The sequence below is a fragment of the Nesoenas mayeri genome (assembly GCF_963082525.1).
Source record: "Nesoenas mayeri genome assembly, chromosome: 5".
NCBI classification, from domain to species: Eukaryota; Metazoa; Chordata; class Aves; order Columbiformes; family Columbidae; genus Nesoenas; species Nesoenas mayeri.
In genome coordinates this window covers 60,607,233-60,631,230 of record NC_137548.1, presented here as the reverse complement: position 1 = coordinate 60,631,230, position 23,998 = coordinate 60,607,233, and the positions used below count along the sequence as shown (strand labels likewise).

At 37.4% G+C, this 23,998-nt stretch overlaps 1 protein-coding gene across 1 annotated transcript in view; it reads left to right on the top strand.

Annotated features, from left to right (window-relative positions):
- Positions 1-23,998, top strand: part of SPON1 (spondin 1) — a gene marked incomplete at both ends in the record, with an annotated part of 189,209 nt that overhangs the window by 9,599 nt on the left and 155,612 nt on the right. The window lies entirely within an intron of this gene.

The following is a 23,998-nucleotide window of genomic DNA, read 5'->3' as shown; positions in this document are numbered from 1 at the left end:
AGCAGCTGCCATGAGCTGGCCCTGCTGGGGCTTTGCATTGCTTTGCCTTTTATTAATATAGCCTCCTCATGGCTCATTTGCTCTTGCCTGACTCTGCAAGTTAGCAGGTGTGGTCAATCTTCATTAGTCCTTAGGCTGCAGGGTCTTGATCTTATGCGCAGCACAGCTGTTAAAATTCTTTGCATTTTTTTCTGTAATCTTTGGTTACCTTTACACTTGCCATAGAGTAGAGTCCTTTAGAGAAATGTAGTTTGGACACCATAATTCTAAATCCGTTTTCCTCTGCGAAAACCAAGACTTTAAAATCTGATTTTACTGTTGCTTCTTTATTTAATGCAGCCAAACTCTTTTTCTTTGTCCTTGTAGCACACTCGGGGCACAATTTATCTTTAAAATAAAACAAATTGTCTCCCACAAACTTGCAAACATATGTTAAACAGCTAAATTAAATATGGTTGCAGAATTAAAGATGCCAAATTCAGTCGTAGAAGATTGCAGATACAATAATATGGCTCTTACTTATGCCAGTGGTAATTGTACAACTCGGGGGTGCAGTGCTGCACTGACAGATTTGGATATCATGCCCCCTTGGCCTCTTTACACAAGCCATTCCCAACTGTTGTCATGCAGACTGCTGATCTTTTCTCTTTTGCAATGTTCAGCAACAGTCTGCAAATTGTTTGAAGGCAAATTGTACTCGAGGGCAGCAATCAAGCACCGATTGACAATAGAATAGTATCTATACAGGCTATTTTAATCAAAGTATGTATGCAATGTAATAGATTCAGTCTGGTAAGTAATGTAGAACACTAGAAATTTAGTGCTCATCTATCTTCCCCATTCTCTGAGGAAGAATAAATATTCCAAGAAAATAGTTGGTGGATATTTCATTAATCTGTTCTGAAGAAATGTTCAACAACAACAACAACAAAATCATCTCCCCAAAGTGGCCTGTTCAAAGACTTCAGTATATTTTATAGAAAATTTAAGGAAAACTTCATAGAGTTTTAGTAATGTCTAAACCTGAGTCTTCAATAATAGTGGTTAAATTGCTCTTCAATCAGATTATCTTCCTAAATTAATTTCTGTATATTTTATGAGACAGTTTTTTTCTGAGGTTTCACTCATTCCCTCTCCAGTTCCATGCACTCTATACCTGTTTCTTATTAAAATTTTAATATTTTGATTATAGGGCATCCTTTTTTTCAATTTTACCATTTCTGCTGTCAAGTTGAGAGTCCAGTTTTACTTATATTCCCCAGAATTTTACACAATAGTCAATCTGAACCTTCAGCATATAATCTGATAGAATTTAGATACAATAATCATTTGGAGCGTCGTAATTGCTTCCCTTGTCTTCATGCAGAATCCTGTAAGTGTGTTTGACTTACAGGAGCACCTCAGTATTGTATGGGAGGCCCATGATAAAGTCCTAAATCCTCCCTGAATATGCTGCTGCCTACATTGTGATTCCTCATTTCTGTCTCTGCATTTTATTCCTTCTAAGTCTAAAGCTTTGTATTTGTCTTACTGAATGTCATCTTGACTGCATCTTCAATTTATCAAGAATGTTCTGAACTACAATCTTGTCCTTCACAGTGTTCACCATTCTGCCAAACACTGGTGCATCTTGTGGGCTTCATAAACGCACTCTTGATGATTAAGCAGTCAATATAAAATATTGTGTGCAAATGTGACCTGATTTTTCTCATGTGCAGTGATAGACTGAGTCATAAAGACACAAAATTAGACACTTTTCTGTATTGTTTTGGCATAATTTATTGTTAGAGTCTTATGTTCACTATTTTCATCATAGTTTGTGTTAAATACGTTCATCATAGTGGTGTTCCTGGAGGTGTCCTTTTGACTTTCTTTGCTCTAGAGTGAATCAGGAAATTCTTAATTTAGGTCACTGAATTTAATGACCCACCAGTGCAAAACTGTTGTAAGAACATGTCAAGGGTTTAGATTGCGGGGTGACAATAAAACCCTGGCAGATGTATTGTTAACCTCCTCTCCCCCGCAACTTCCGCCTTTTGCCCCTCCCTCTCCCCCCTTCCCACTCAGGACAGGCGATCGGGAGGGAAAGAAGGACAGAGAGAAGAGAGCTGGAAAAAATTAAAGATGTTTTACTAATGCTACTAATAAGAATAGAGAAAATAATACAAAATATACAAAACAATCTTGAAAGTCTCAGCAACTGCAGAGCCGGCACCCAAAGTCCTGGACTGGACTCTGCAGCCAACCGGAGCTGGATTCAGTCTGTCACTAGGCCTCAGTTCGCAGGGACGACTAGCAAGGTCCTCTCCTAATGTTGTCCATAAGCAGAAGGGAAAAGGCAAAAATGGGCAAGATCCTTGTGATCTCCTACTTTTATATGAAGTATTCACATGAATGGAATGTTATACACAGTTGGTCAGTTTCTTGGTCACTTGTTTCTCGTCGCCCCTCTCGCGAGATGTCCATCCATGCTTATCAATAACCTTGCATTCCATTGCTATGTTTACCAAAACATGTGTCTGATTCTCCAGGAAAATGCAGTTAGTATGAAGGCTTTAGCTGACAGGCAAATTCACTAAAAGAGAAACTTGTTTTTAACAAAACCAGGACAGAACATGAACGGGCATTGCAGTAGCAAGAGTGAAGGTTTCAATAAAAGTGTGACATTTCTAAAAGCTAGGGAATCATGCTGAAGAAGAAGACATTTAAGGAAAATTGGAGTAGTAGTGACTTAAGTAAGGTAAGTGGTCCTTACTCAAACTCTTCCTTCTTCAGGTTTACCCTGAAAAAATAGCCCCAAATGTTGCCTTTGTTTTTGAAGACATTCTGACTGGTGACCATCTCTTTTGATGCTGTTGGGCTGACTGGTGTGCTTACTGAAGCTTTTAGATTAAAAGGTATTTTTACAAGCTCTTAGAAAAGCAGTTTCTTAGTTGCTGTGTTCCAGCATTTTGTGGGAATCTTGCAGTATATCATCTGCTTTAAAAGGTGCATTTTGAAAGTAGTCATCTTAATAGGCTTTTAGCCATGTCTCATGATTTATTTATTCTTGTGTTTATAAGCAACATTTTTTTACAGTAAAACAAAAATACTGCAATCATTTATTAAACTTTTAAATTAAAATTAAGCTGTCCTTACGTAATATTGGTGTTGCACTCACCTTGTATATGTTTTGATTATTTTTTTTAACTTTATATCTCAATATAAGCATGTCAGGCTACTTAGTAAATGGGTTATTCTGAGATATATGAAATGATGTAGTTTTGTTTAACAAGAACTCAGAACTTTCAAGTATTTTACTCGTGTTTGCATTCTGTACATTCCTTTTCCCCAGTATCTTGTCCCAGCACCACTGAAACAGAGTCTGTCATCTTACTGCTTATGAGTCTATGGAAGTAATGCATTTTCACTCTGATTTTATGTGAAATGTTCAATCATCAATGATGCACAAATCAGGAGATGAATTTCCAGTTTGTAGTTGAAACCACGTAGTTTAGGTTTCTTAGTAAAGCTCCTCACGCTAATGAATGTGAACAATGTTCATATCTAATTAAAATTTCAAATTTTAAAAATTCTTCAGGGTTTTCATGAAGGAGGGCTGAGACATTTCAAGTAGGAAACATAGTCCTCAAGTAACATATGATGGGAGGGTGGGGAAAGAACAGATACTATCTACCTGTGGCTTTAAACCTCATAATTATGTGGTTGTGACACATATACCTACTTGGCATTTGTCAAACAGAAAAGAATACAAAGCTGTGTATGTTGGTTTCAGAGAGAGACAGATGCTGTACCCCCAAGAAGTGAGGGAATGTAGTTGCATCCAAACTCCTAAATGAAAATTACCTTTCTATCAGCAGCAGAGAAATCAATAGCTGCACGCATTTATTAAATTAATGATTCAAACCTGGCCTTTTGTGTTTGTGAGAGTATTCCTGAATTTTCTTTCTATAAGAAATATATTGCATATATTTTTCTGGACAAAAAAAGAAACATTTTTATAATGGTAAAGAAAAAGCTCTAGTTCACCTTTCCTGAAGGGTGGCATTGATGGTCCTTGATGAAAAATTTCACACATCTTTCTAGAACTCTCTGACTTCCTTATTGTGATATTTGGGGATGAAATATGAGCTTTTAAAAAACGAGGCACTTTCCACAGCCAGTTCTAGCATTGGTTGGAAAATAGGAACACTCTGAATGAGGTTAAGTACAAAAATATCAGGTACACTGGAGAAACCTTAAGCTGAATAACTTATTGGCAATGTTTTGGTTAAACATTATCTCTGGAGATAGTTATTTCTTGCTCCGGAGAGTAAAAGATAATAACTGAAAATAAGAGTGATGAGCACCAGGAACTTGCAGAAGACAAACAGCTCTGTGGTAGTGATTATGTGCTACTGATGAGGCTGTAGAAAAAGCAAACTACATTCTGACTGTGTAGGGGCTTTTGCATTCTACTGTTACATTTGTTTGTTCTGGTTTGGGCTTGTGTTATGAAAGAGACACAAATTTTTATACTGTAACATTTCGCACTTTTTGCATATACTAAATGTTGGCTTGTTATACTTTGGGAACTCCCTCAACTCATTGTATACGTTGCTGGTGTGTATTTTAGAATTAATTATTAAAACCATAAAATCACACAAAATCAGAAAATATAAGAAATTTCCAAATACTGCTTTGTAATGTTTTGTTTTGTTTTGTTTACAGTGAATCTTTGAAGTAGTAGCTAAGACATATTTATGAAGAGGAAATAAATATTGTCCTTGGTTGCAGTGACTTAGCTCACTACTGAACAACAATGGGTTTCAGTTTCTTAGCCTACACTCTTACTTCTGTTGACAATTGGCTTATCTCAGCTTTGTGAGTTTTTGTGTAGCTTCCTGGTTTATTGTATGACAGGGAAAGAGCTAAGAGGCTTTCTGTGAAAACCCTCTGGGATTTATGTGGCCCAGATTCTTCTGCCATGGATGCTGGGATGCTGAGAGTCAACAGGTACAAGCTGATACCAGGCAGGTTAAGACCAGAATTAAGGAAGATCTTTTTCTCTACAAAGACAGACAGGCTGTGGCAGAGATTGCCATGCAGTCTCCTCTCTTGGAGGTTTTGAAGACTTGCCTGGAGAGAAGTATTTGTATTTCTAGTATTGTATTTTGATAATTGCAGTTATAAACAGGTGCCAACACAAAAGGTAGTACCCAGTCTCTAGTACATACACTGTTCAGTACAGTTACACTCTGTGGTGTGACAAGTGTGCAAACATTCTTTTACGTGGGCATTTTGAATCACTCTAAACAAGTATATAAACATTGATTTTTATGTTGGGAACCTCATATGTATGTACCTTTGTGCTAAATATTCATACTCTGAGCACTCAAATCAAAGACCTTTTCCCCCCAGCCCCCCTTTGATAGGGGATACGCAATCAACATCCCATCAGCATGAGTAACCCTGGCTTCCTCTTATCCAGCTTAATTTGAAATATACTGGAGTGGCTCTTGTAAGGGTTTTCTTGGTATTTTACTACTGTAACTTTTTAAAAAATAATTAAAAAAAATTATTTGTATTTGATTTTAGTATCTCTTCTGCTTTTTTTTTTTTCTTCCTCTTCATCCGTTTCTTTTTTCTTCTCTCTCTGCTTGGCCATGGAAAAGAACATATGGCTTCTGGCTATGCAGCTTTTAGTGCTTTTTTTGTTTGTTTTTTTGGTTGGGGTTTTTTTGCCTGTGGGGAAATTTTCTTTCTTGAGAATGATTTCAGATGATGATTGTGTCACAGTAAAAGCTTATATTTTTTTTTAAAGGGTTATGCCTAAACAAATATTTTATTTGTTGATGTTTCAAGTTCAAAACCAAACCCAGGAAGCATGCCTCTTGAGATATGTTAGCTAAAACTCTAGATTCCTTTTCAGATCCAAGGCTTATCGGAGTCAGGTTATCTCAAGTCTAACTCCTGCCCTGCCTTGCAGTCTGCCAATGTATGCAGCCTGCCTATGCAGTGCCAGACTACGTCATGGTAAGATATCAGGATTGCCTAATTAAATCTTCTGTTAAAAAAATAATCTAATAGTTTATTCTGTTCCTTGGATTAGCACTAAACCGCAAGACCTTCTGGTTCTAGGAGGCTCCTCAAGAGGCCCACCAGAGAATTGTTTCATAGAATTTGTCACTGACACTCGACAAATCAGCTCCTCTATGTGGGAAGAAGTGTAAAGAGAGGAAATGGCCCTGGAAGCACTGTCACTTTCTGTCTTGGAGACTTCAGTCCACTCTTCAGACATGTCAGCATTGGGAGTGCCCTTCTGGGCCTTTTGGGACTATTTGATGCCTTATGAGACCTCTGCTCGGGTCTTGCTTCCAGATTTGAGGCCAGTTTTGCGTTTGCAATTATTTCCCTATGAGCTGAAGTCTTATTCTGGGAGTACAGATTCCACTAATTCTCTTTTGTCAAACAGAAGATGATGCACATTCCTCCTCTGGGTGGTGTTTAAGAGGACATATCCACTTCCGTGACTCTAAAGGAATGTATTTCAAATATCCCTTTTCTCCAGGCCAGGTATTAATATCTCTCTTTTCTCCAGGCCAGGTGATGTTTACAGTTACCATAAGGTAACTGTCATGGGTTACAACTCTAGATATAGAGGCTCATTCAATGAAACTTCTATTCAGCATCTTTTTGTTGATAATGTTGCCACCAGGCTTTCTTTCCTAGATTTCCCTTTTGGTCTCCTCATTATTTACCAGCTTCATCTAAGACATTCATCAATTATTCTAGATTCTTTGTGTGTCTACTGAGAAAGATTAGCACACTTATCTCATTAGCTCCTGTTATCCTCCTTTAATGCTCCAAGAAATACTTCTCGTGTAGCTATTTGCCATTCTGCAGCATCAGAAAACCTTCAGTGTGTCAGTTCAAATCAACGGGACCTTAGAGCAAGTGTCTGTTCTTTGCACTTCCACTTTACATCAAGTTACAAAGCTTTTAGCAGGTATTCCCTACTGATCTGGACTTCTTCAGCTGTCACTGGCTGTAATCCTAACTGGTACAGCTATGGATCTGGACAACCATGGTACCCCCATAGTGACATGGGGCTTTAAAAGCAAGGGTTATTCTGGGGAAATGTGCTTTTTCTGACACTTCTCTCCAAATGAGCACTGCCAGCTGGCAGACAATGACTAGACTATAGAAATACAGAATTGTCTGTACTGGAAAGTTTTTTCTTGTAACATGCTTTCTTTTCCCTTCAAGTGGCTTGAGAGGAGGGAGAGGGAAGGGAAGAGGAGAGTGAAGGTGATGATAAAGGCTGAGGCTCAACTTGACAGTTTCTCTAGGCTATATGGACTTTTCTGCTGCTTAAAGAAAATCCTACTGTCAGTCCTCTGGACTTTTGAGGAAAGTACACATATGCCAGTAGAGGGTCTCCCAAATAAATTTAAATGATCTTCTTTCTTGTTTGCTTTCTTCTTTTTTCTTTCATTTTTTTTTCTTCTTCTTCTCTCCAGTATCTTCAGAAAGGCTCTGGTGACTTAGAAATTGAGTGGTACTCTTAAATTTGTTTATGAATAGGTGGTATAGGCAAAAAGTTGTTATTTTTCATCACAACTCATTGTTGAACTAATTGCCACCAGACTAAACATAATGCTTGCTATGACACTTGTATTGAGAACTACTTTCTGAGTTTAGAAGGCAAATTTGCATTACCAAAGTGACAATATATTTAACTTTCATTATTCTGGACTGCCTGTCTACCCTTCTCAGACCTAGACGCAGTCCACCCTGACAGTCCTTCTCCTTTCCAACTGTTCCCTTTCTAATGATGGCAGGGACCTCTCAGTGTTTGCAGAGGGATACTGTTTCAACTTCCATTGCTGTCCTGAACAGTTGTAATTGATTATTCTCTTTGCTGTGATAGCTTTTTCTCATGACCTAGCAACCCAGGATCATTAGTCATCTGATCAGTATATTTACTCTACACCAGAAGGATGCAAGATCTATTCAGGTAAATGACCATATCTTTTTATTCTGCTGCATTCAACATGTTTACCTTTTGGTGCTTTGTATTAATATACCTTCATAGTTTTTTTGGTGGGTTTTTTGAGTTTGGGTTTTTTTTGGTGGGGTTTTTTTTTTGGTGTTTTGTTTTGTTTTTGTGGTTTTTTTTGTTTTGTTTTGTTAGTCATTTCACTTCATTCAGTCATGAGTGGAAATTTGTAATCATGTCGTCAGAATGATACATGAGGACTCATACAACTGAAAAAATTCCTTCTCATCCTAAATACATCAGATGTTTTGCTTCAATGCTAGTTTTTACTTGGGAGACTTATGTTTCTGATTAGGATGCTTGATTTTCTGAGGTTTACTTTCTCTGAAAACTGTATGGTAGTGCCAGGATGTAGCTTCAAGAAGTCTTCTTTCCCTGACCTTGTTGAGACTGTTTGGAGTTCTAGACCAAAGAGCCACATAGTATTGCTTTTCCTCTCACACCTGCTCTTGCTGAACTCTAGAAACTTGTTTCATCCAGCATGATGCTGGATTACTTCAGCGTAAAGTGACCTTGTTCATGCCTGTAATAAGGATACCAGTAACTGAAAGTACTCATACAGAAGGCTCTCTTCAGGCATATGGACCAAGTTCAGTCATCAGAACTTCTCCTGGTTTGTTACCCCACGTCTTGATTCTTTCCAGTTGCTTGATTTCCCCCTCAGCTTCTGCTTAATGGTCACTTGAACACTATCTTCTTCCATTAATGTAAAGCTCTGCCAGAGAGGGTCTCAGTGCTCATTTGCTGCTTAACTATAATTTTTCAGAGGCCTCCTGAGGAACTGTCCCAGTGATCAGTGCCACCAGTGAGACTCATATTCAGTCCTGCCTGTTGTCCTGCAATCCTTCTGTTACTCACTGGCACTGATCCCAGCTTGCCCTCTGCATCTCAGTCTGCAAGGATTTCCTGACTGCTGCTATAAGAGTAATGATTTTAGGGGTGACCTCTTATCTGCTAAATTGTTCTCTGACAGAATTGCCCTGGTACCTCTGCAAGACTTATCTTAATCAGCCTAGTCAGGAGATCTGACTTTCACTTTAAGCAGGAGGTAAGGTTATCTCTGCTTCCCTCCTTCTTTGACTTGCACCTCTAGTTCTGAGACTTCCTAATATAAAGAGAGCTCTTGCCTTCTACATTGGCTGAACCAGCTCCTTTCATTTTTTTGGTATCTCTAGCAGGGAGAAACCAGGGAGCAGCCATAAATAGATTTGGTCTCATCCCTGAGACCACTTCTGAGTCAGGTTATTTCTCAAGCCATGTTATGGATGTTTCCACCCTAGGTAGCATTAGGACAGCTACTTACTTATAGCACTGACTTACAGGAGCTTGACTTACTAATCAGACAGTACAATATCAAGAATCTATCTAGAAATAATGCACCGCTTGCCAGTATAGTTATGCAGTTTTCTGAAATGATTCTTGGCTCCTATTCTAAGTAATTGCACTTGTGGAAGGACTTATTGCTGGGAATCCCCCAAGGTGGAAATCTGCATATCAACAGTCGTTGAAAGGGGACAGAAAAGTTACTTGTGAGTAATTATACTCCTCAAAGATTGGTTTACTTTTTTTTTTTTTTCTTTTTTACGATATATCTCCAACCATCCCCCCTTCTGCTCTGTTTTGTCTCCCTTTTCAGTTTTTGTGAGAGAAACTGAAAATCATGTTTTTCACTTTGCTTTTGTCATGGCTGTATAAGAGGCAGGATATGAATGTACTCTACATGTACTGCAAAAGCAGAATTTTCTGGCTTAAGTACTTTTGATTTCAATTGATATAAGCGAGTACATAATGTTTGCCTATATAGGCAAGATATTTCAAGAAGCCATTATTACTGGTAACCCATTTAACTTTGTATTAAAAAAAATATTTTACCAAAGAAATTCCCAAGCAATATTTGCTGGACAACGTTTTGAATTTTTATGCGTAGTTACTTTTGATTGTTAAAATAGCAGCATATTAAAATTATTTTTCATGTGAAAATAAATCAAGAATAGCAAAGGCATTCCCGATCCAGCTGCACAAAAGCTAATGTTTAGCTCTTGAGAATGCTTTTCATAGTACTCAGTAATTAGAAAGGGAAATTCCCTGCTGGTATAGAGCTACCATTTTGTTCCCCGTTCCCTGCATTGTCAGTGTGGGTAGAGTTATTATGCAATCCCTGGCAAGCTCATCCTACCAGACTGCTCACTAATTTGTAGGCTGTAGGTGTAAATTGAAAAGCCTTCATCCTGCTTCTGTTTACTTCACAGATTGAACTGGGCTCCAATTATTCTCATCCATGTGAATTGAGGCACTGTTGTTGCTCTTGCCTCTTTTTTTCCTTGTGGGTGGGCATAGCTCATTTGGACCTGCATTTCTCTTCAAAAGAAACATATAAAAGAATGTGTTTGTAAGAAGTAGTTTTAGTACTTACTGTTCTGTAACCTTAATGATTATATATCTTGATACAGTCAACGTAGTAGAGGTTCCTTAGGGTATTGCCAGTGTTTACTCATGATTTGTCAGGCACACATCAGGGTTTTGTTCTCTTGAAACTCATTTAATTTTTTTTTCCACACCAACTGTATGAGTAAAGCTGACTCTGCTTGTATGGGAGGCTTAATTATACCTGACGTTGCTCGGTTTAGCCTGTTTATCACAGACTTACTTTAGCTAACCTACTGCTTTTTAAAGAGTAGGAAAAGAGAGAAGGGGAGAGAAGGGACATAAAGTAGCAAATCAAAGTTGAAAATGGAGAGATACTTTCTACAACAACCTCTCTGGAGTAATATGTCACTTTCATGGGAAAATATGCACCTGTTTTATACTACTAATAGAAGAATGCTTTCTGGGAGTTTCAAGGAGGTATTTTAAATGGTTGCTAAGGCAGCAGTTTGCATCTTGTTGGTAGTCCTTTTGCTCTGGCCTCTCTGTACATGATAGTGTGGGAATCCCAGATAATAGGAATAAAACAAAAACCTGCAGTTAGTAAATTACCTCCCACACTAATCCTACATGTTAAGAAAATCTGCCCACGCATTGTGATAAATCCCAGTATTATTAAGATAAATGTTTTCTGTGTTTGCTGCATGCATAGGATCAGTGTGGTTTTTTGGCTATGCAGTTTCTTGGCTTCCTTTGAGATTCTTTCAGTAACCTAGTTTTATTATCCATAAAGATTGTACAAAGTACTTATATGAATTAGATTTGGGTTATGATAAATTTAGACAGTGGGATTATATAATAGGCTTGGCTTCAAATACAGTGTGTTCCAAACAATCATTTGGAACTTTTTCTTAGAGGTTGTGTAAGATTTCCATAAAGGACGAAAAAGATCTGTATGGTACCTACTCAAAATTCTGTGTATTAATCTTATTTTTTTCTTTTAGTTCATCTGATGCTCATCAGCTCATCTGATTACATTAGTTGAAAAATGTATCAAACTCACATAATAAACAACCAGCTTCATATGTGGTGCAGATGTTATGCAACTGCCATCTTCCACAGAAAGAACATGGTATACATCACAATGTGTTCTTAGGTTTCTACACCCATTTGCCTCTAACTGCTGACTGTTAAAGAGATTTAGTATTTCTTTTCAGGAATAACAAACCTGATACAACCCAAGTGAAAGCTGGTCTTAGAGTATGACCATTTCTGTTCATACAAAAAAGTTAGTTTATGCCTGAGCCAAATAAGCCAGAATGGCATAAATATGTGAAGGAATGTTGCAAGTTTAAAAACTTCTCAGTGAGGTTGACAGACACTGGAACAGGCTGCCCAGGGGGGTTGTGGAGTCTCCTCTGGACACATTCAAGACCTGCCTGGACACCTTCTTGTGTAAACTCATCTGGGTGTTCCTGCTCCGGCAGGGGGATTGGACTGGATGATCTTTCGAGGTCCCTTCCAATCCCTGACATTCTGTGATTCTTTGTTGAAGTTGTTTCACTGTCGCATATCTCATAGAATTTTTTTTCTCAAGTACCTGTACAAAATAGATTAGTCAGCAAAAGGTGTAAACACGGAAAAATAACTGAACCGCAGTGCTGACTTTAAGTTTTATGCAGCTTTTAATTGAAATTTATTGACAGTAATTAAAAATAAGATTGATACTACCACATGTAATTCTCTGGATAAACACTAGTGTGGCTGATTGTCCCTAACCACTGAGGTATAATAGATTTCCTATATCACAAAATTCAACTTTAGAAGTGAAAGATGGCATAAGCCTTGTCATGAGCTAGACATCACCTGCTGGACTGTATTAAGTTTCTGCAGTGAAAATCTGTGTTACTTTTAGTGCTTTCATGCTCACGTTCTGCAAATGTTTACATAGACAGGTTAGACCATTTACGTCACTTTTGTTGAAATTACGGGGTTTTGGGTACATTATGTTCTCAGATGAAAGCTTTCATAGTTATATGCTTCAGATTCTCACAGGGGAATCTAGAAGAAAGGGACAGCTGTTTTTAGTCATACATATCAACATTTCATCACTCTAAGAGAAGATGGTATTTTCTGGGTTTATCTGGTGCTGCACTTTATTTTTACATTGTACTTACTTTGGCACTCCCTACCAAATACATATAAAGTCACATGAGTGAAAGCAGCTTTGTTCAATGTTGGAAAAAGTACCTGTAGCAGTTTAAATATAGTAAATAAACACAAGGAAGCAAAAGAAACATTTTGTAATATATGTTAAAAATCATAAACAGAAATTGACTGTGTACTTCATAAAATCATAGGACAGCCCAGGTTGGAAGGGACCTTGAAAGATCATCTGGTCCAGCCTTTTGTGGGAAAGGGACCCTGGATAAGATTGCCTGGCACCTTACCCAGTCTCATCTTGAAAACTTCCAGTGATGGGTGTTCTACCACATCCCTGGGGAGGTTGTTCCAGTGATTGTTCTTACTGTAAAAATTCTCACATAGAGATGAAACCTCTTGTGATGTAACTTGTACTCATTGATCCTTGTCTCTTCTCCTTGTGAAGAGGGAGCCCATGTACTATTTGTAGCTGCCCTTTAAGTATTGGAATATTGTGATGAGGTTCCCCCTGAGCCTTCACTTTTCCAGGGGGAGAGATAGAAGGAGAAATAACTCCTTCAGCCTTTCCTCAGAAGGCAAGTTCTCCAGCTCTTTTATCATCTTTGTGGCCTTCCTTTGAACCCTTTCCCATCTGTCTGCTTCTTTCTTGAATTGTGTGGACCAGAATTGGATTGGTTATTATATGTCATGTTCTCTCTCTAAGATGTCTCTCCCTTCTGACATGTTCACCTCTCCACCCAGTTTAGTGTAATCAGCAAATCTTGGTGAGGGTGCTTTCAGTCCCATCATAGAGATAAATTATGAAGATATTGAGCAGTGTGGTGTTCAGTGTTGACACTTGTCACTGTGGGTATTCCAAATGATGAGAGATTCCATAGTTCTGTCTGCCACTAAGAGTAAGTTAATATATATTAAAAAAAAGCTTGTTTGGCTGTTATTTTGCAATTTTAGAGCTCTTACTGGAAAAACAATTGTATAAGTTATACAAATTATACCGACTCCTTTTCAATCTCTTAATTGCTTGATTTCATTTTCCCGTTATAAGTATCCAGGGAACTGTGGAAGGACGTGAGCCTGTTATCTCCCTTTCTCTGGAAGCTCTCATCATTGACATCTATTAAAACACAGCTAGAGTTGTAAAGTAAGGACACCAATTGTAAGCTGACATGCTACTTTGCAACTTCACTTGTGGCTGGAATCCCCCATGCAAGTTAAGCCCTTCAGCGTGCTCAGAAAGAGCGCACATCAGGCAGGGTGCACAAGATGAGCGCAGAAGCGTTGTGTTTCTCGTGAGGCCGCACCTACCCATGTCCAGTTCTGTATGCTGCCATTTAAACTCTCTGTAGAATTACTCTTCTTCTCTGTCAATTTCCATGGAAGTGTCTGGGGTGTTTTTTATGTCCTCTTTGAAAAGCACAAATGAAAGCACATATAGGTGAAGTTCATGTGCTTGGAACCTCAGTTTGGTCAGTCTTTTCAGATGGCTCTTAGAAGTTCAGTAGAAGAGCATCATCTCTTTTATTCCATGGAAAGCTGATTCTTTGCTGAAAGGGAAGTGAATGCTTTATGCTTTGTGCAGAACACCTTTGCAGCTGCCTTTTGCTTCATGACTATTGCTGTCTCTTCATACTTGAATGATCAGATAACATGGGAGTTGAACGCAAAGAATAAGGTTTCAAGATTTTTCAGAATCACATGTAGTATCGATCTACAGCTAAATAGGAGGTGTGTATCTTGTGACTATCCACCTATAAGTAGCACATAAAGAATAATACTGTGAGATATTGAAGATAGTTTTGATAAGCAGCAGAAAGTATGGACAATTTTTCCTGCTTTGCAATTAATGTTACAGTTTTGTTCTGTTGCTAACATATGAAAGGCACACCCAAACAATGCAGTAGGGCTACTTATTTTCCTCAAATTAGGACTAGTAGTAAAAACGGCTACACAGAGGGGTCTTTGAACAACATAAGAAAATGAAACTGGTTGCAATGTGAAATTTTCCCTATCAAAATATGCTACAGCGCTAACTAGTTAAACAATTAAATCACTTGGAAATTTCCAATACAAAGGTCATCAGCACTTTGTATGTAGATAAAACTGAGGTATACTATTCTTTTAATTACATTATTAACAATGGATAGATATTACAAATAAAATTTTGAAGCAACAGTAGAGGATGAAAAAGCAAAACATTTAATTTCAGAATGGATTGTTTAGAATGCATTTAATATTTTCCATATGCTTTAAAATGATATTTCACTAAAATGACATGTTTCCAGAAGAAAAATTTATTTGGAAAAAAATTATGTTTCGAAACTGGAAATCATGTAAAATAATGTTTTTCATACTACTTGTAGTTAGTAGTGGTAGGACTTCTAAAGCCTCAATTTCTGTGTGGCAAGAAACACTACCAAGTTAATTAGAAACCTAGTTTATTTTAAAATATACCTTTGAAAAAATGGAATGTCTGAGGCAGGTTGGTTGGTTGGTTAGTTAGTTTTTGTTTTAAGATCTATTGTGTTTGTAGTGCACTTGATAACAACACAAAGTAAACCCTTGGAAACAGAGCCAGTGCAAATACAGTTTTTGCTTGTTTAATTCACATTATAGTTCATTCTGTTCTTCACATTCTTGATTCCATACACATTTTTGCAGTGGTGGAATATTACAGAAAAGGTGGTAGATGCTAGAGATCTGCAATTTTAAATTTTCCTTGCTTATTTGTCAAATTAATTTGGAAATTAATTTCTCAGTTTCTTAATGACTTTCACAAACAGCTGGTTTTTTTTCCCTTAAAGGCGTACGACTGAGTATGTTGAATTTCTACTCACCCTAATGAAATTTCAAATTAAACAGCTTTATAGTCTTGAAATACATATTCATTGGAATTAAATCCCTTTGAGATAAATTTGTGGTGTGGTTTTGTTTTGTTTTTTCCTAAATATATTGTGCTCTTATCCGCATATATGGGAATATATTGGGAAGTCTATTTATGGCCAAGAAGTTGAGACACATAGAGGAACTTATATTTCTAAACAAAACATGCCAAACCATCAGGAAATAAAACCTTGGACTAGCACATATATGTAGAGTTGCTCTGAAGTCTGCTTTCAGCTTTAGCTTTTGACTGTGACAGTGCAGTAAACCTTAGATTTTATTATGTTGTGTGCAGCTTGATAACCAGGGCAAGAGGTGTGGGCAGGTCATATCCCACCTTGTCCCACTCAGACTTCTCCTGGCTCATCCTGCTCCTTCTCTGTGGGACCAGGATGGAGCTTCCAGCCCCGGGAAGCCACAGCAGTGGTTGTGGCACAGAACTGCAGTGTCTGGGCTGCCAGACATCCTCTGGTAGCATCTGGTATCACACATGCCCTCCTACCTCGGTCTTACCATGTTTCTCTCCTTCAGAAATTTGCTGTCCCATATGTGATTTTTCTCAGGAATGGATTTGGAACATACAAATCATTTCAGAAGCAGGTTTATCAAAACCACTGCCTTTAATTTTTTTATGTTTTTTTTTAAAAAGTGTGCTAACTACTTGACAAAATTCATGGTCCATACATTAATACAAAACTACGACTAACTGAACATTTTATTCATTATATCACTTGAAGCAAAATGGAATCATTTTATCCTCTAAGGATTATGAAGAGCTACTGTACACATGTAAGGAGGGAGTACTATTTTAGTCCCTAACATCACAACAGAGTCGAAGCATTTTATGTTTTACAAAAATTTTGTAGCTTTTAAAAATTAAATAGATATTAGTGTCTGCAAGAGAAGACACCACTTATTTTGTTAGCTTGATTTCTGTAACCATAATAGTGTAAACTTCTTCAGCCTTCTGCATAGGAGGAAGCCTCTTCATAGAGACATGCTGCTACTTGTTATGCCAGCTTCAGTGAGACAAGAGTTGCATCGAGCAAACCACATCTTTGCCATTGTACCCTGCTTGGAATGAATATGAAAGCAAGTTACCACTCTATCTATCTATCTGTCTATCTATCTATTTATCTATCTATCTGTCTATCTCTAAATATTAATATATATATATCCATATTTTTTTAACCTGGCAAAGTTTGTCAGTCCTTATAGTGTTAATCTATGCACCAGTACAATTTGATACAGTTCCATTTCAGTTTACAGCTCTTTTTGTAGAGTACTTCAATTTACAGAGCTATGAAGGATTTTATCATAAGCCTTTCCCAAAATTCTTCCTTATTCTATTTTTTCAGAATCTTTTCCTGCTTGTTTGTTTCCAAACAAACTCTCCAGCAGGCATCTTATACCATGATGAAATATATTGTTATATCCAAGAGAATGTAGAACTTTTTAAACAAAAAAAAAAAAAACAACAAATCCCTTGAAGCTTTAACTTTTCCTGATATTCATGTCATTGTTTTGTTCCCATAATGAACATTTTGTGGAAGACAATGTTCGGAAAGTGTCCAAAACATGTTTTAGTCCAGATTCAGTTTTAATGTTTGGTGTTGTGAGGTTTTCATTTAGTCACAGGGCTTAACCCACTGGGACTTGAGTCAGCATTTGAAGAGAACCTACCAAACTCTCGAAAAGAAATCTGAAGCCTGCCCACAAGACTCTCCTTTCTGCCAAACTGTGGTTTTGCTGTTGACTGACTGCAGTGTGTGTCTCTGAAGGAGAATCCTCTCATATTGGAAGAGAGAAAGCACAACTTTACATTTCCTTGAAACTCTCAGCAAGCAGGTTCAATTTACCAGAAGGGTACTTTAGGTAATGTGAAATTAGGCTTTATAGGAAAGCTTGGACACAGAGGCAGGCAGGGGAATTGTTCATGAATAGATTTTATAATCCGTGATGCTCTCTAAGGAAGGAAAGAATTTGAGAATCTGTGTGTTAGTCGTTCATCAGCGTATCAAAACTGAGAGGAGCCACACCTGGATTCTGATCTCTTGGCTGTGCCCAAGGTGCAGGCACACACAAAGAACATGGTGATTTTATAATCGCTCACAACTACTGTCAGTGCTGTCACAAACCCTTCCTGACTTTCTGCAGCTATTCTGTGTGAACAGTATTCCTGATCTGACAGTCGATGCGGGTTGTTAAGCAAAAGATTTAAGAGCTCTTTTAAGGAGGTAAATGCCTTCTTAAATTTATCTGCATAAAGCCTGTAGTTCCAGATCACCACTATTTTTGCTCTAAATGTGGTTTTAGCAGTGGATTAAGTCTCTCTGAAATAGATTATGTTCTGTGTACAGTCATCTGAGGGCTAAGGGAATTTGTGTGGAATCTGCTTGGACCAGTCTGGGATGTATATTTTGGCACTGAGACTTTCATGAGGAACATGAATAGCACATGTGCCAGAGCTGCTGATGCTTTAAAGCTCCAACACCAAGAAGGACAATAATGCTATTAAAATTGTGTATTTTCTGTAATCCTTAAATCCCTTCTTAACTTAAATGAGAGTTCCAAGTGAGGTAGCTATTCTTGGCAGTATATTCATAATGCGGAGTAGTATAATATTTTCTAAAATGAAGGATAAATGAAAAGCCTGAAAAAACTAAGCAACTGAGAAATGCTGATCCAGTAAAATGTGCAGACTTACATTTTACTATGTATTTCAAATGACTTTCATAAATTCTGGTGTACCTAATAGCAGAAGAGGCACTTCCTTTCTACTTTATTATCGAATGTTATTTGTATTGTAGAGAAGTGTTACCCCTATAATAATATTTTTATTATTTATGTGAGTAAGGAAGCCCTACCTATATTTAAGCCCACACTGTGCTTTGTACTCCGCAATGTCGTAGTTAGAAAAGGCTCCTTCGGCTGACAACTAATGCTCTGACAAATGCAGGAGAGAGCAAGGTTGAGGAGGAAGGTGCACTGTTATCATCACTCTGCAGGGAGGACCTGAGACAGGTGGCTTCAGTAGAAGAACTATAGATGTTGTTTCACCAATCACTGTAAAATTTCTTCCTTATCTGGCTCTTTATGTGTCTCCTCAAATTTATTGTTCCTTTTTCTTTGATCTTGCAACTGTGTTCTTTTTGGGGATGTTGTTCCTGAAGTAAAAATGGCAGTTCCTGAGTTTTAAATTGGATTGATAAAGAGCCTGGATATCCTTGCCACACAAATGTAAATGAGAAGTGCTTGTGTGAGCAGAAGATAAGGACCATGTCTTCTGTGTGAGTCCACAGCAAATATTTCTCTGGCATTCACACTACTTATGCGTTGCTCATTATGGTGCAAAAGATATTGGCAATATGCAATTGTGGCAATAGTATGTGGAGAATGATAATCTTATCAATAAATAATTGTGTAATTAATTTCAAAAGGAAGAGCTACACCTCAGCAATATCATTTAACACCAACTTTACCAAATACTGAAATGCAGTAATTAGTGGGTAATGACTCACCTAGTCCATGTGCTTTGTTCTGATATGAAGCTCAGATTTTCTTGACTGCTCTTTGGTAAGCTTTCTAGAACCGATGATAAGAATATCAGGGTTTTTTTGGTTATTTACATTTCTCATCTGAGTGCTTAAAGCTTATTATTATGGCGAATAGAAGTTCTGGACCACTGAATTTAAAATATGCTATTGACTGGACTTGAATGGTGACTAGAGGTCCTTACTAATGAAATATCTATTAGTTACAGTGAAGGCACATCCTTCCAAGCATTTATAAATGGTATTTTTGTGCAAAGAGTTATGTGCAATGCTAGAAGGAAAGACTTATGGGTTCAGGAAAAGCCAAGTACTAGTATGAAAAAGTTTACCTACTTTTGACAAATTATTAAGAATGTGCTAACAAGATTTTCATTTGCTTATAGCAGAAAAGTAAATGCTGACTTTTAGGTAAAAAATGTGCTCACAGAAATCAGACAGTCCTTAAGTTTTACACAAGTGTGTCCAAAAACATAATTCTAATTTATCTTGGATTCAATCCTGCAAGGTAATGAGCACTCTGCCTCCAACTTTTTAAGGACTTTAAATTGTTTGCATAGCATAATACCTGGAAGTTGTTTTACGTGCATGTTTATAAATATTTGTGTTGTGCTGAGACAGAAAAAATTCAAATTAATTCTTTAGCATATGGATTTGTAAAATGTGGCAAAAGAGTATTTTTTTATGTGTTGTTAGAGTTTGGTTTATGTGAATGTTCCTCTGCATGTGTGAGTGGCCCACTGTGTGGACCAGGGATTAAACTTTTATTCTCTAGAAGTTGTTTGTGAATTTTTGGTATTGCCAGATGCAGCACCATGTATGTGTGTGTATATATATATATATATATATATGTATGTATGTATGTATATATATGTGTATATATGTATATAAACTGCAGTAATATGTCCAAAGCGCTCATGTTGACTTAAACGTAAACTCTTGATAGAGACGTGCTATACGAGACTATTGATGAGCCCTAAGTTCAAGACAACAAGCAAGGCCAGCTCTGGGAAGGAAGCTTGGAGGCATGTTTTGTTTCTTTTACAAAAAGGGCATTTTTTGTGAGGGTCAGAAACAAATGCAGAAGGAGTCTTGTTATTTGTCTTTGATTGAATATTTAAAGAAGTTCTAAGTTAGCTGTCTTAGGTATGATCTCAGTCCTGGACTAGCAAACCAGTGCTAGAAGGGAATCTTAATATTTTGGGGAAACGTTGCAGTCTCTTGTTTGTCCAGAAAGAAACACCTGTATATTGACCCTTTTAATGGAATATATCACTTTTCACTGTTTTTTAATTGAGAAAACTTTTCATCCAGACAAAATTTTCAGGCAGAAGAAAGAGACAAAATGCTTCCAATCTGGACAGAGAGAAGGTTCAAGTGTCTGAGTCATTAGAATAGGAATTTCACTGGGGAGTTTTGCAGCCCTAAAGAGTGCTCCTCCACACAGTAACAGTTTATTTCAGGATTTATTTCTCACCGTGTCTTCCTCTTGGATCTTTCTTCTTTATAAAACTGGTAAAACACTTCACTGGGCCAGCAGGGAAGAGACTGCCTTTGCAACTTAGAGGGAAGGTCATCAAAATAAACAGAGCAGAGATTTGAAGATACTTTAGTGCTTTCATTACCTGACTGTCAAGCTAGGTTTCCTCCTTGGTTCAGTGATTGTATAAGTGAGGTAGAATAGATGAGAAAAGAGACTGACTGAAGGTTATTCATTTTGTAAAGGCTCGCGCTGACAGTGAACTGCCCGATTTAGAATGGATATATGAATCTGCATCTTCTGTTTTAGAAGTAGAGTCTTCAGTTGAGCCCCAGAGCATGTGCTACTAGAATGTCTATCAGCTTTTGGAAGATAAATAAGTAAATAAGGTTTGTTTTCTAACCCCAGTGTGCAGCCAAATGAATATATAAACATTTTTTTTTTTTGCAAAGCAAGTTTCTTATTTTTTAGCAGTATTTAAATTTCCATTTTAAATTAATTGTGCCACAATCCCTTGATATGCTCAAAAAGCACTCTCGTATGTAAAAGATGCAATTGTCAAGCTGGAGTTCTGCCAGAGTTAGCTTTTTTCTGCTTCTTGGCTTCTGTGAGCACCAGTGCACCAAGCTGCGAGATCTTTGACAGAATTTGGTTGTTCTTTTTACAAAAGTGAGACAAAGGCTTGATACACAGGGGGCTGCCCCAACTTTATGGCTTCTCTGGATTTTCCTGATTTGAATTCCTAGTTGACTCTTTAAGCCACTTTTCCATCTAATTTGAGGTATTGGCACATCACAGAGCAGCCTGAAGATCTGGTATCTCCTATTTGATCTCCTAAAGAACTGCTGTTTATGAAGTCTGAGGCCAACTTGAGTTACAATAGGCTGTTAAGTATGTTTTTATAGATCATTTAATATATTTTGAAAAAGGAGCTGAATGTTGATATATCCCCCATTTCACAATTGAGAAACACACTACACTGACGTGATTTGTGAAAAGTTGCTCAGCAATAAAAGTCACATCTCACTTCCACTCATGTAGTATCCTCATTGCCAAATTTTATATCACTGTATTTTATGAGGCTGCAAAAACCCATCTTCCTTTGCACAATCTTCCAATGCCTTTTATCCATTTAGAAGATCAGATTAAAATGGGCTCTTAAATATGAGGTAGCTTATTGCATCATATATAACTAGATAAAATGGCAGGAAATATTTTTAGGAGAGATGGCAACAGTTTGTCCTCTTTCCAAAGAAATGTGTGTATTATAAGCTTATATGAAAGGTCCTAACTGTAGTGAATGCACAATAGATAGACAAACCCCTTAAGTTTGTACTGCTTTCAAGTGATTGTTCTGTAAAATCCTTGATCGTGAGGTTGATTTCTGTATAACATGGTTCAGCAAGGAACAGTTCTCCCAGGCTGAAAGCACTTGAGGCATTACCTATCAAAAGTTATCTTTTCCCTGTAAAACTTCTTATCAGATTGAAATATTTTTCTTCCTAATAATATTAAATCTAAAGAATCTATCTGAAAAACTATTACACAATGAATTCTGCACATATCTTTGAAGTTTTTTTGTGGTTATATGATGTGATGTATGTTAGTTTTGTAACCTTGGAAGAACCATTTGCACTCTGATTTTCCAGTTATAAGTAGGAGGGAAATGAGAAACCCATGAGAGCCAGTGAGAAATTGAAGTGGTTGTGCTTTTTTTTTTTAAAAAAAAAAATATTGGATTTAGTTCTCTACAGCTGCTATTTTGGGTTGGCCTTGGCTCAGGTGAGGGGAGCTGCAGCTAGAGAACTACTTTGATTAATGCTGACTCTGTTCCTGGGGGGCCAGCAAAGGATGGCCACAGCACAGCCTTGTTCCGCGTCCCCATCATCCTCACTGGTTATTATTCTGTCTTAGGGCTGCAATAGGACAGTTCTGCTTCCTAATCCTTGGAAAAGAGTTTTGAAAGTCATATTTCTTCATTTACCTAAGTGTTCATAAAACTTACCCTTTTTTCATCTGCTTGCTTCATGCTTCCAAATGTGATCTATACTTAGACCATAAGCTAACCCTGATTTCATTGAAAAGCAAGTTCAGTCTTCTAGCTACTGCCTGGATGTAATGAAAAAAACCCCAACTCACAAGCTGATGTGTTTGAATTGTTCAGCATAGAGTCTGACCTCAGTAAATTTACCTTAGATTTAGGTCTAACTTGATTAAATTCTATGTCAAGGTGAACCAAAATTTCTGTTTCTTCAAAACTGAAATTTTCAATCTTGTCCAGAATCCTCATAGATCATTTCAAATGCTGTAAAAGGAGCTGTGTAGACTGAGCACAAAGCATGAAGAATAAAGTTAAGGCATTTGTCATGCAAGGCACAGAGTCACTCATTGCTTTTGTACAAAACGTCACAAGAAGTTCCTTTACAGAATTTACTCGTGCCGATGTCCCTAATGCTGTGACTAATTTGTATGCCGTGATGCTTATGCCAGGGCACTCTCTTGGGCAAGAGACAATGGTTGCACTTTGAATCTTTGAGTGCCAAGGTGTGAAAAGCAAGTTCAGTCATCAAAATAATTTCCTATTTTTTTTGGATAACATTGCCTGTTTTAAACTAGAATCTTTGAAGGGATTTTGTAAGGTGATACTACTTTAAAAGATTTTGCCCTTTCCCTGCTGGAACTTAGTATTTACTAACAGCCTTTCAAAAATGAAGTGAGGGGATTTTTCTTAGTCAGAATAGCTACTTTTTAAAGAAAGTTATAGATGGAAACCAATGCATTTTATAGCTATGCAAATAATGACAGCTTTCTGTGCCTAATATAATTTCTCTGTCAGAGATTATAAAAGTAATATGTTATCCGGGAAAAGCTGGATTATCTGTCAGAAATACTAGTAATATAGTGTGATAAAGAAGCTTGAATAATTTTACCCAACTGTTTTCATAGAAATGTTAATGTTAAGGAGAAAGATTCATAGGAAACAAAGATTAAACTTTGAACCTCAAGTCCACTCTTAGTGACTGCTGAGATGGAAACTGTCTCAGTTCAGAACAAACTGTATTCATTCATCTCTTGAGTTTCATGTGCAGCTTTTACTTCAAGTGGCCATTTTCAATTTACAAGCATTAAGCCTTCAGCATAAGACCTAATCCAATGTGGTAATTTACAAGTGTATTTTGGCAATGTCTTTCTTCAGTAGCTTTTCAGACTTTTTTTCTGGTGCTCTGAGGTGTGGCTTGTTATCAGACACCTCCAGCCTTCTGGTGCTGTGCTGAAGATGGCAAATCTCACCGAGAGCCCGCAGTGCTCAATGGTTTGAATTGTCGTCTACATCAGGATACATTACTGACACTTCATAAAAAGTCCCAGCTTTGATTCTTCTGATTCTAAGCACAGACTGAAGGAAATATTGTGTCCTTTAGTCAAAGGAATTGCTTATGTGAAGCAAATCTTTGAGGTAGGTTTTTTAAGCTGACTTTGTACATCATTAGTTTTCTCTTCCATATAATAAACTGTGTT